General features: G+C 47.3%; 1 pseudogene; it reads left to right on the top strand.

Moving 5' to 3' along the window:
* Positions 1–3959, top strand: LOC140898116 (uncharacterized; annotated as a pseudogene).
* The last annotated feature ends 9862 nt before the right edge of the window (positions 3960–13821 follow it).

Below are 13821 nucleotides of genomic sequence, written 5' to 3'. Positions count from 1 at the left end.
ATGGGGAGGCAGAATTGGTCCACCTCCTCTGGGGAAGGTTTGCAGGGGATTTATCCCTGATTGATTTATACATTTATTTATCTCCCCAGGGTTATTTTGGTTTCTTCTGCCTTGTCTCACCTAGGTCAGGATTGCCCTGGCAGGTGAGACATCCTCACAGGAGACATCACTCATGGTTTCCCACTCACCTGGCAGTAGCTCGCTTTTTCTCTGAGTGTCTTGATGGGATGTGGAGGCAGAATCAATCCCCTCCTTCCTTTCCAGTGAGGAAGGGTTTTGAGGGGAAATCATTATTAGAGTTTGTTCCTTGCTTACCCTCCCCCCCCACCCCCACCACTCCCGGCCCAGGGAGTGACTCCTGCCTGGATTCTCTCTGTCCCAGCAGGTGATGGGACGGTGAGTGAGAACCAGGAGGAGACCCCTCAGCAGGAAGGTCCTGAGCAAGTGCAACCACAGGGGACGGTATCAGGAAGAGCTGAAAGGGATGTTTCCCAGAGTCCAGAGCTGGGAGAAGCCCATGAAAGGTGGCACAGGCCAGAGAGGCAGCAGAGAATCCAGCCAGCAGAGAGATTGAGTAAATCCACTCACAGGAGCAGAGGAGTCAAGAAAATCAAAGAAACTGTTCAGGCGAGGATGCCTCCTGAAGAGAGACCCTACAAGTGCAGTGCCTGTGCGAAAAGCTTCCACTGGAGATCAGTCCTTATTACTCACCAGAGAATCCACACTGGAGAGAAGCCCTATAAAGGCAATAACTGCGGGAAAAGCTTCAGTGACAGCTTAGCCCTCACTAAACACCAGAGAATCCACATAGGGAGAGACCCTACAAATGCAATGAGTGTGGGATAAGCTTCAGTCACCACTCGGCCCTTGTTACTCACCAGAGAATACACACAGGAGAGAGACCCTACACGTGTGATGACTGTGGGAAAAGCTTCCACTGGTGATCAGCCCATATTACTCACCGGAAAATCCACATGGGAGAAAAACCTTACAATTGCCCTGACTGTGAGAAAAGCTTCAGACAGCAGTCAAACCTTTTTAAACTTTACAGAATCCACATGGGAGAGAAGCCCTGTAAATGCCCCAACTGTGGTAAAGTCTTCACTTGGAGCTCCCGCCTTATTGAACATCAGAGAATGCACACTGGAGAGAGACCCTATAGGTGTCCCAATGGTGGGAAACGCCTATAGGGTTGGGATAGGGCAGGGGGTAGGGATAGCTCAGTGGTTTGAGCATTGGCCTGCTAAACCCAGGGTTGTGAGTTCAATCCCTGAGGGGGCCATTTAGGGATCTGGGGCAAAAATTGGGGATTAGTCCTGCTTTAAAGAGGGGGTTGGACTAGATGACCTCCTGAGGTCCCTTCCAACCTTGATATTCTATGATTCTTTGTCAGCTCAATCCTCATTCACCATCAGAGAATCCACACTGGAGAGTGACCCGATAAATGTCCCAAGTGTGGGCAAAGCTTTGTTCGACAATCACAACTGGTTATACATCAGAGAATCCACACAGGAGAGAAGTCTTATAAATGCAATGAGTGCGGGAAAAACTTCAGTGACAGATCAGACCTCACTAAGCACCAGAGAGAAAACACCGGAGAGAAGCCCTACAAGTGCCCCAAGTGCAGGAAAAGCTTCTGTTTCCAATCAGACCTCACTAAAGTCTGGGGGGAGGGGTAGCTCAGTGGTTTGAGCATTGGCCTGCTAAACCCAGGGTTGTGAGTTCAATCCTTGAGGGAGCCATTTGGGATCTGGGGCAAAAATTGGGGATTGGTCCTGCTTTGAGCAGGGGGTTGGACTAGATGACCTCCTGAGGTCCCTTCCAACCCTGATATTCTATGATTCTAAACATCAGAGAATCCACGCAGGAGAGAAGCCCTTCAGTTGCTCCAAATGTGGGAAAAGCTTCGGTCGGAGATCTGACCTTATTATACACCAGAGAATCCACACAGGAGAGAGATCTTGAGTGTGAAAAAAGCTTCAGTGACAGATCAGACCTCATTAAACATCAGAAAAAACACACAGAAGAAAAGCCCTACAAATGCCTTGAGTGTGAGAAAAGCTCGGATCGGCACTCAAACTTTATTATGCATCAGAGAATCCACACAGTTTCCATGGTATGCATCCGATGAAGTGAGCTGTAGCTCACGAAAGCTCATGCTCAAATAAATTGGTTAGTCTCTAAGGTGCCACAAGTCCTCCTTTTCTTTTTGTGAATACAGACTAACACGGCTGTTACTCTGAAACCACACAGGAGAGAAACCCTACAATTGCCTGGACTGTGGGAAAAGCTTCAATCACAGCTCAACCCTCACTACGCACCAGAGGATCCACACGGGTGAGAAGCCATACAAATGCCCTGAGTGTGGAAAAAGCTACAGGGACAACTCAGCCTTCATTAGGCATCAGAGAATCCACACAAAAGTGAAATGCTGGAAGTGTCCGTGTCTTGTGAATAACACCTGTGCCGATTCCCATGAATCTCAGAGGTCAGGCCAGGCTGAAGCAGCCACATGATGAGGACATGCAATAGTTATTAAAACAGAGAATGAAACTGCCTTCCTGGAATAGCGCTGTGCAGAGCAAGAGGCTGAAATAGGATTCCCACATCATGACTGGATTTGATTATTATGTCTCAAGAAGCTCCGAACATCCTCTGTTCAGTTCCTACATTTAAGTTTAATTACCCACAACTGGTCAGTTCACTCTCTAATTTAGGGATGTTCTTGTATTCCTTGCTGACACTAAACTCTCACATAGCAACAATCCACAAGTAACAGTTTCTATCATCTCTGGTTGGCTAGAAGACGTCATCCCATCCTAGTGGATGAGGACCTCGCTCCCTCAGCCACATTTTTGTCACTGCTCGGCTGGACTACAACAATGTGATATACCTGGGCATGAACCCATCAGCATGTAGGAAATTCCAACTACTACAGAACACTGCAGCTTGTCTGCTCAGCAACACAGGCTATCGCAGATACATCAGGCCATAGAACATCAAATCAAGTTCAAGATCTCAGTCCTTATCTCCATGTCCAGGGCCTAGGATATCTAAAACGCCATCTAAAGCTCCAGGATGAAAACCACAATCTAGTGGCCAGCCAGATTGGTCACAGAGGGGAGCTGGGCTCTGTCGGTTGTGATCCGAGGCTCCTAGGATTGTTGGCAAGACTAACCCAAAGTCCCATGGCAAAGCACCCTGGTCGTATAATCCTTTCTCTTAGTTGAAGTCTATGGATTTTGCTGTGTCATTTTATGACTGGTTACTCCTCAGTCGGTGTTATGTTTTGATGGTTAGCATTCCAAAACACCTCCGGGAGGGTCATCCTGTCCTGGTTTCGATTCAATCAATTATCTTGTGTTTAGGGATGCTAGCCTCCAACTCAGGGTCGTCAATCTGCCCTTCCTCAATCATGGATGCGCGTTGATGGTTTTCTGGTGTTCTTAAGCATCTTCACTCCTCCTCCCTTGACCATCCGACTCTAACAATGGCCTTCACACCTTATCCTTTCCTGATGCATACATTCTTCATTCACACAAACAGTTCTTTACAGGGACCTTCAAAGGTATACGAATAACAGTGTTTTATGTTGAACAAGAAAGGCATAGTAAATTAAATTTTACTAAATCTTTTAACTATCTTGCCTTCCATTGGGGCCTGGACCTTCAAAATTCCTCTAATCTAACTAACATAGGTCCTGTCTTTTTACTTACAAGGCATGAATAAAAAGAAAATGGCTAATACTAATATCAACTATTCTATTCATTAATTCTAATACCTTACCCCTTACTACAAAACATGCAATGTGTATAACAAAACATAATCAATTATATAGCACAGTACCTAAGGTACAACAGTATGGCCTGGCAATGTGCATGCCAAATAAGAGCACTCTTCTCTGTGCCTTAAATGCTCTTTCCTTATCCCTACAGATCAGCAGTAAGAGCAACGCATAATGAATGGACTTTTGCAGCAATTGGTCTGAGCCCAAGAGGTTAACAATGTAGCCACAAATGCCTTATTATCTGTATGCAATATGAAATGGCTCTGTAGCCTCATTTGGGCAATTATCACCTCTGACAGTTAGAGGTGCTGGAACTGCGGGTGCTGTTGCACCCCCTGGCTTGAAGTAGTAATAAAAAACACCAAATCAATTGTCTCCCTCAGCAGCACCCTCACTATAGAAATTGTTCTAGCACCCCTGCTGACAGCAAGCATTTAGAAATGTAAAGGAAGCTAAAAGCTCAGGGCCCTGATCACACTGTGAACCAAAGGACTTTCTCTGTTGCTTTTCCTCTTGTAACTGCCAGTGCAATAAACAGACCTGCCCTGCAACCTGCTGGACTTTAACCTCAGTGTCTCCATCTTAACTGGGAGCAAGAGGGGCTGCAGGCAAGGGGGACGGGGAAGGGAATAACATGTGACACATAAGAGGGCATGTTTGGCTGATGGTTGTGAGACTTGATACTTAGGGGAAATAAACCCTTTGGACCTTAAAGTCTCTGGTGCAGATGCCATTTTGAGCATACTGGGGGTGGGAAAAGTTGCGCAAGTGCAGAGGGGTTCAGAGTAGGGCTGTCAAGCGATTAAAAAATAATTGTGATTAATCACAGTGTTAAACAATAATAGAACACCATTTATTTAAATATTTTTGAATGTTTCCTACATTTTCAAATATATTGATTTCAGTTACAACACAGAATACAAAGTGTACAGTGCTCACTTTATATTTATTTTTTATTACAAGTATTTGCTCTGTAAAAATACAAAAGAAATAGTATTTTTCAATTCACCTAATACAAGTACTGTAGTGCAATCTCTTTATCAAGAAAGTTGACTTACAAATTTAGAATTATGTACCAAAAAACCTGCATTCAAAATTAAAACAATGTAAAATTTTAGAGCCTGTAAGTCCTCTCAGTCCTACTTTTTGTTCAGCCAATCACTCAGACAAACAAGTTTGTTTACATTTGCAGGAGATAATGCTGCCAGCTTCTTATTTACAATGTCACCTGAAAGTGAGAATAGGCATTCTCATAGCACTGTTGTAGCTGGCATCACAAGATATTTATGTACACTGTAAATATTTGCACTGTAAAAAAATAGTATTTTTCAATTCACTTCATACAAGTACTGCAGTGCAATCCCTTTATCATAAACGTTGAAATTACAAATGTAGAATTGTGTAAAAAAAAACTGCATTCAAAAATAAAACAATGTAAAACTTTAGAGCCTACATAGAATCATAGAGCATAGAATTTCAGGGTTGGAAGGGACCTCAGGAGGCCATCTAGTCCAACCCCCTCCTCAAAGCAGGACCAATCCCCAACTAAAGTCCACTCAATCCTACTTCCTGTTCAGCCAATTGCTCAGACAAACAAGTTTGTTTACATTTGCATGAAATAATGCTGCCCGATTCTTATTTACGTCTCCTGAAAGAGAGAACAGGTGTTTGCGCGACATTGTTGTGGCCGAAGTTGCAAGCTATTTACGTGCCAGATGTGCTAAAGATTCATATGTCCCTTCATGCTTCAACCACCATTCCAAAGGACATGGGTCCATGCTGGTGATGGATTCTGCTTGATAATGATCCAAAGCAGTGAATGTTCATTTTCATCATCTGAGTCAGATGCCACCAGGAGAAGGTGGATTTGTTTTTCTTTGATGGTTTGGGTTCTGTAGTTTCCGCATTAGAGTGTTGCTCTTTATGACTTCTGAAAGCATGCTCCACACCTCGTCCCTCTCAGATTTTGGAAGGCACTTCAGATTCTTAAACCTTGGGTGGAGGGCTGTATCTATCCTTACAAATTTCACATGGGTACCTTCTTTGCATTTTGTCAAATCTACAGTGAAATGATTCTTAAAATGAACAACATGTGCTGGGTTATCATCCGAGGCTGCTATACAGTAAAACATATGGCAGAATGAGGGTAAAACAGAACAGGAAACATACAATTCTCCCCCAAGAAGTTCAGTCACAAATTTAATTAACGTGTTATTTTTTTAACAAGCATCATCAGCATGCCCTCTGGAATGGTGGCTGAAGAATGAAGGGGCATATGAATGTTTAGCATATCTGGCACATAAATACCTTGCAATGCCAGCTACAAAAGTGCCAGGCAAATGCCTGTTCTCACTTTCAGGTGACATGGTAAATAAGAAACAGGCAGCATTATCTCCCACAAATGTAAACAAACTTGTTTCTTTTAGTGATTGGCTGAACAAGTAGTACTCAGTGGACTTGTTGGCTCTAAAGTTTTACATTATTTTTTTTTTTGAGGACAGTTATGTAACAAAAAAAAATCTACATTTGTAAGTTGCACTTTCACAATAGAGGCAAAGAGTCCTGTGGCACCTTATAGACTAACAGATGTGTTGGAGCATAAGCTTTCGTGGGTGAATACCCACTTCATCAGATGCATGTACTGGAAATTTCAAGAGGCAGGTATAAATATGCAAGCAAGAATCAGGCTAGGGATAACGAGGTTAGTTCAATCAGGGAGGATGAGGCGCTCTTCTAGCAGCTGAGGTGTGAACACCAAGGGAGGCCAATGGGGGCTGCGGGAAGGGCGGCCAGCACGTCCCTTGGCCCGCACCACTTCCCGCAGCCCCCATTGGCCTGGAGCGGCGAACCACAGCCAGTGGGAGCAGCGATCGGCCAAACCTGTGGACACGGCAGGTAAACAAACCGGTCTGGCCCGCCAGGGTCTTTCCCTGAACAAGCGGTGGACTGGCTTTGAGAACCACTGGTGTAGACACTGACATAATAGGTCGATGTAAGCCACCTTGCATCAACCTAACTCTGTAGTGTAGACCAGGCCTTTGATTTTGGCAGTAAAGAACAATAAGCTTGTGAGAATGAAGAACATCGTTGAAATGTGTCATAATGTACGTATCAACATAGAAAGCTATGAAATTACAGTATTTAGGTGAGAGGTTTATCGCAGGAGTGGGTGTGTGAGATTCTGTGTCTTGCATTGTGCAGGAGGTCAGACTAGATGATCATAGTGGTCCCTTCTGACCTTGATATCTATGAAAGTATAAAATAAGAAATATAAATAATTTAGTAGAAAATCAACATTTATCTATGCAACAAATGAAGTAATAGAAGAATAGAGTGTGCACCCCAGCATTTGAAAGATGGTGGATTACTTACAGAAATTACAATGAATACATTTCCAATTACAAAACCGGAGGGTTAGGGGAAATTACATGTTACTGGAAGTCCAAAACAGTATTAAATGTTATAGGAATGTACAATCGTTTTTAAGTATATGGATTCTTTGGAAGAGGTAACAGCAAAAATATGAAGTTAGTGGATGCTAAAGGCTCAGAAACAAAAAAGCAAATAAAAAAAACCCCAAAATATATTTTATTTAATGTAATGACTGTCACGGAGTGTGGGGGAGTCCAGGCCCTGCACCCCTCTTCCTAGGATTCACTGAGACTCTCAGCCAGCCAGTAAAACAGAAGGTTTATTGGACAACAGGAACACAGTCCAAAACAGAGCTTGTGAGTGCACCCAGGACCCCTCAGTCAAGTCCTTCTGGGGGAGCAGGGAGCTTAGACCCCAGCCCTGGGGTTCCCTGCCTTCCTCCACCCAGCCCCAAACTGAAAAAACTAAACCCACGCAGCAGGTTCCCTGCTGCAGCCTCCGTCCACATTCCTGGGCAGAGGTGTCACCTCCCCCACCCCTTCCCGGCTCAGGTTACAGGCTCTCAGGTCTTCCATCCCCAGGGCATATTCCCAGGTCAACACTCCCCCCTCCCTGCTGCAGCACATCCTCACATCTCTCCCCCCTTCAAGACTGAACTGAGCCGGGTCACGCTGACCAGTGACCTGGGGAAGTTCAGGGCCCCTCTCCGGGACAGCGCATCCGCTATCAGGTTGGCACTTCCCTTCACATGGACCACGTCCATGTCGTAATCCTGCAGGAGCAGGCTCCATCTCAGGAGCTTGGCGTTGGCTCCTTTCATCGGGTGTAGCCAGGTCAGGGGAGAGTGGTCGGTGTACACGGTGAAGTGTCGCCCGAAGAGATAGGACTCTAATTTCTTGAGGGCCCACATCATGGCCAGGCACTTCTTCTCAATGGCCGCGTAGTGTTGCTCCCGGGGTAGCAACTTCTTGCTCAGGTACACGATGGGGTGTCTCTCCCCCTTTTCATCCTCCTGCATTAACACCGCCCCCAGTCCCGTGTCTGAGGCGTCGGTGAACACCACAAAGGGCTTGTCAAAGTCTGGGTTTGCCAGAACTGGGCCACTGACCAGAGCCTCCTTCAGCTCCCGGAAAGCCTCCTGGCACTGCTCGGTCCAGAACACATTGGCTGGCTTCCCCTTCTTGCATAGCTCAGTGATGGGGGTGGCTATGGCGCTAAAGTGGGGCACAAATCTTCGGTAGTATCCTGCCATCCCAATAAAGGCTTGGACCTGCTTTTGATGTGGGGAGTGGGCCAGTCTCTGATCACCTCCACCTTGTCTGGTTCTGGTTTTAGGCGGCCGCTCCCCACCCGATGGCCCAGGTAAGATACTTCAGCCATCCCCACCTTGCACTTCTCCGCTTTTATAGTCAGCCCAGCCCCCTGGAGTCGGTCCAGCACTTGTCTAACCTGGGACACGTGGTCCTCCCAGGTCTGGCTAAAGACACAGATGTCATCAATATACGCCACGGCAAAACTCTCCATCTCCCTCAGTAGCTGGTCCACCAGGCGTTGGAAGGTGGCCGGCGCTCCCTTGAGGCCGAAAGGCAGGGTCAGGAACTCATAGAGCCCCAGAGGGGTGATAAAGGCTGATTTCAGCCGGGCATCTGCATCCAGCGGCACTTGCCAGTAGCCTTTGTAAGGTCCATGGTGGTAAAGTACCGAGCTCCTCCCAGCTTGTCTAGGAGCTCGTCAGGCCTGGGCATGGGGTAGGCATCAGATACTGTGATGGCATTGAGCTTCTGATAGTCCACACAGAACCGGACCGACCCATCCTTTTTGGAGTCCAGCACCACCAGCGAGGCCCAAGGGCTGGCAGATGGCTGGATCACCCCCAAAACCAGCATGTCCCGGACCTCTCTTTCCAGGTCCTGAGCAGTTTTCCCTGTGACTCAGAAGGGGGAGCATCTTATCGGTGGGTGCGACCCTGTCTGCACCCGGTGGACAGTCAGATTAGTGCATCCAGGCTGGCTGGAAAACAGCTGTCGGTACAGATGCAGCACCCCCTGATCTCAGCTTGCTGGGCAGAGGTTAGCTGATCCGAGAGGGGAATTGTTTCCAGGGGGGAACCAGGTCTGGTCCCAGAGAATAGATCTACTAAAAGGTCATCTCCCTGCTCCTCCCACTGTCCACACACGGCCAACACCACATTCCCCCTGGCATAATATGGCTTCATCATATTCACATGATACACCCGGCGGTGGTGCGCACGGTTCGACAGCTCCACCACATAGTTTACCTCATTGAGCTGCTTGACAACCTTGAAAGGGCCCTCCCGGGTGGCCTGTAGTTTGTTCTTTCTCACCGGGATGAGAACCATCACCTGATCCCCGGTGGTGTAGGCAGGGCCCACGCCGTGCAGTCATACCAGACCTTCTGCTTCTTCTGGGCTCTGGCCAGATTCTCCCTGGCCAGGCCCATGAGTTCAGCAAGTCTCTCTCGGAAGATCAGGATATACTCCACCACTGACTCTCCATCGGGAGTGGCCTTCCCCTCCCACTCGTCTCTCATCAGGTCCAGGGGGCCCCTTACTCTCCTTCCATATAACAGTTCGAAAGGCGAAAATCCGGTAGACTCCTGGGGCACCTCCCTGTATGCGAACAGCAGGTGAGGTAAGTACTTGTCCCAATCCTGCGGGTGCTGGTTCATAAAGGTTTTCAGCATCATCTTTAGCGTCCCATTGAACCTCTCCACCAGCCCATTGGACTGGGGGTGATAAGCTGAGGTCCAGTTGTGCTGGATCCCACATTTCTCCCACAAGCACCGGAGCAGGGCCGACATGAAGTTGGACCCTTGGTCTGTCAAGACTTCCTTGGGGAAACCCACAAGGCTGAAAATGGTCAGGAGCGCATCTGCCACAGAGTCTGCTTCAATGGAAGCTAAGGGCACTGCCTCGGGGTAGCGGGTGGCAAAATCTACCACCACCAGAATGTATTCTGATGAGGTTCAATAAGGATAAGTGCAGGGTCCTGCACTTAGGACGGAAGAACCCAATGCACAGCTACAGACTAGGGACCGAATGGCTAGGCAGCAGTTCTGCGGAAAAGGACCTAGGGGTGACAGTGGATGAGAAGCTGGATATGAGTCAGCAGTGTGCCCTTGTTGCCAAGAAGGCCAATGGCATTTTGGGATGTATAAGTAGGGGCATTGCCAGCAGATCGAGGGACGTGATCATTCCCCTCTATTCGACATTGGTGAGTACTCCTCATCTGGAGTACTGTGTCCAGTTTTGGGCCCCACACTTCAAGAAGGATGTGGATAAACTGGAGAGAGTCCAGCGAAGGGCAACAAAAATGATTAGGGGTCTGGAACACATGACTTATGAGGAGAGGCTGAGGGAGCTGGGATTGTTTAGCCTGCAGAAGAGAAGAATGAGGGGGGATTTGATAGCTGCTTTCAACTACCTGAAAGGGGGTTCCAAAGAGGATGGCTCTAAACTGTTCTCAATGGTAGCAGATGACAGAACGAGGAGTAATGGTCTCAAGTTGCAGTGGGGGAGGTTTAGATTGGATATTAGGAAAAACTTTTTCACTAAGAGGGTGGTGAAACACTGGAATGCGTTACCTAGGGAGGTGGTAGAATCTCCTTCCTTAGAGGTTTTTAAGGTCAGGCTTGACAAAGCCCTGGCTGGGATGATTTAACTGGGAATTGGTCCTGCTTTGAGCAGGGGGTTGGACTAGATGACCTAGATGACTAGGTTTTTTGGTACATAATTCTAAATTTGTAAGTCAACTTTCTTGATAAAGAGATTGCACTACAGTACTTGTATTAGGTGAATTGAAAAATACTATTTCTTTTGTATTTTTACAGAGCAAATACTTGTAATAAAAAATAAATATAAAGTGAGCACTGTACACTTTGTATTCTGTGTTGTAACTGAAATCAATATATTTGAAAATGTAGGAAACATTCAAAAATATTTAAATAAATGGTGTTCTATTATTGTTTAACACTGTGATTAATCACAATTATTTTTTAATCGCTTGACAGCCCTACTCTGAACCCCTCTGCACTTGCGCAACTTTTCCCACCCCCAGTATGCTCAAAATGGCATCTGCACCAGAGACTTTAAGGTCCAAAGGGTTTATTTCCCCTAAGTATCAAGTCTCACAACCATCAGCCAAACATGCCCTCTTATGTGTCACATGTTATTCCCTTCCCCGTCCCCCTTGCCTGCAGCCCCTCTTGCTCCCAGTTAAGATGGAGACACTGAGGTTAAAGTCCAGCAGGTTGCAGGGCAGGTCTGTTTATTGCACTGGCAGTTACAAGAGGAAAAGCAACAGAGAAAGTCCTTTGGTTCACAGTGTGATCAGGGCCCTGAGCTTTTAGCTTCCTTTACATTTCTAAATGCTTGCTGTCAGCAGGGGTGCTAGAACAATTTCTATAGTGAGGGTGCTGCTGAGGGAGACAATTGATTTGGTGTTTTTTATTACTACTTCAAGCCAGGGGGTGCAACAGCACCCGCAGTTCCAGCACCTCTAACTGTCAGAGGTGATAATTGCCCAAATGAGGCTACAGAGCCATTTCATATTGCATACAGATAATAAGGCATTTGTGGCTACATTGTTAACCTCTTGGGCTCAGACCAATTGCTGCAAAAGTCCATTCATTATGCGTTGCTCTTACTGCTGATCTGTAGGGATAAGGAAAGAGCATTTAAGGCACAGAGAAGAGTGCTCTTATTTGGCATGCACATTGCCAGGCCATACTGTTGTACCTTAGGTACTGTGCTATATAATTGATTATGTTTTGTTATACACATTGCATGTTTTGTAGTAAGGGGTAAGGTATTAGAATTAATGAATAGAATAGTTGATATTAGTATTAGCCATTTTCTTTTTATTCATGCCTTGTAAGTAAAAAGACAGGACCTATGTTAGTTAGATTAGAGGAATTTTGAAGGTCCAGGCCCCAATGGAAGGCAAGATAGTTAAAAGATTTAGTAAAATTTAATTTACTATGCCTTTCTTGTTCAACATAAAACACTGTTATTCGTATACCTTTGAAGGTCCCTGTAAAGAACTGTTTGTGTGAATGAAGAATGTATGCATCAGGAAAGGATAAGGTGTGAAGGCCATTGTTAGAGTCGGATGGTCAAGGGAGGAGGAGTGAAGATGCTTAAGAACACCAGAAAACCATCAACGCGCATCCATGATTGAGGAAGGGCAGATTGACGACCCTGAGTTGGAGGCTAGCATCCCTAAACACAAGATAATTGATTGAATCGAAACCAGGACAGGATGACCCTCCCGGAGGTGTTTTGGAATGCTAACCATCAAAACATAACACCGACTGAGGAGTAACCAGTCATAAAATGACACAGCAAAATCCATAGACTTCAACTAAGAGAAAGGATTATACGACCAGGGTGCTTTGCCATGGGACTTTGGGTTAGTCTTGCCAACAATCCTAGGAGCCTCGGATCACAACCGACAGAGCCCAGCTCCCCTCTGTGACCAATCTGGCTGGCCACTAGATTGTGGTTTTCATCCTGGAGCTTTAGATGGCGTTTTAGATATCCTAGGCCCTGGACATGGAGATAAGGACTGAGATCTTGAACTTGATTTGATGTTCTATGGCCTGATGTATCTGCGATAGCCTGTGTTGCTGAGCAGACAAGCTGCAGTGTTCTGTAGTAGTTGGAATTTCCTACATGCTGATGGGTTCATGCCTGTCTGCAGGGTCAACCCTGTGCATCTCACAGGCATTCTCAAAGGCCGTCAGGAAGCTATGTATGTCCTCCCCCTCCTTTTGCTGGGCCAGGAAGCACTTATGAAAGCTCCTTGCAGTCTTGGGTCCCCCCCACTCACCGCAGCCAGGGCCCCACTGCTCCTCAGCCTGGCCAGCTCCAGTTCATGCTGTCTTTGTTTCTCCTTCTCCTGACGTTCCCTCTCCTTCTCCTCCTGCTCATGCCTACGTTGCCTCTCCTTCTCCTGACGTTCCCGCTCCTTCTCCTCCTGCTCATGCTTACGTTGTTTCTCATGATCCTCCAGCTCCCTCATTTTCATCTCCCTCTCCCATTCCAGCCGCATCCGCTCCAGGGATGGGGAGCTCCGCCGGGAGGATCCCCTGCTGGTTGCCAGGGTCAGGCTGCCCTCGGTATTCACCAGGCTTCCCCCAACCCCTCCCCCAGGCATAGGTAGGAGGGGTCTTGGGATGTCCTCAGCAGCAGTCTGACCCCTCCCAGCCCGGTCAGGCCCCAGGGCCCAAGCTGCGTCTGCCAGGCGGCTTCCCTCAGGGACAGGGATCGGGTCATCCAAGTGATCCCTCTCCTCCAACTGGGCAATCAGCTGTTCCTTGGTGGACCTCCCGATGCGCAGCCCCCTCTGCCTGCACAGCTCCACCAGGTCGCTCTTAAGGCGTTTAGCGTACATCTCCCTGCTGGCCACTCACAGGCCTGGGCAGCTGTCCACGGTTTCCAGGAAAAACCCCTAGTGTGCCAGTCCTTCTTGAGGTCACCACCTCTTTGCCAGGGTCAAGCTGCAGTCTCGTCCACCCCTGGGACCGCACGCTGCAATCCCCCGGGGGACCCTGTTGTTGCCGGCACCCAGTGCCGAGAGGCTGAACAACACCTGGAGTGGTTCGTTACCCGGTGTGCTACACCCAATAATCACAACGGGGTG

This window comes from Lepidochelys kempii, chromosome 14 (genome assembly GCF_965140265.1).
Source record: "Lepidochelys kempii isolate rLepKem1 chromosome 14, rLepKem1.hap2, whole genome shotgun sequence".
NCBI classification, from domain to species: domain Eukaryota; kingdom Metazoa; phylum Chordata; order Testudines; family Cheloniidae; genus Lepidochelys; species Lepidochelys kempii.
This window is presented reverse-complemented; position numbering and strand designations above follow the sequence as displayed.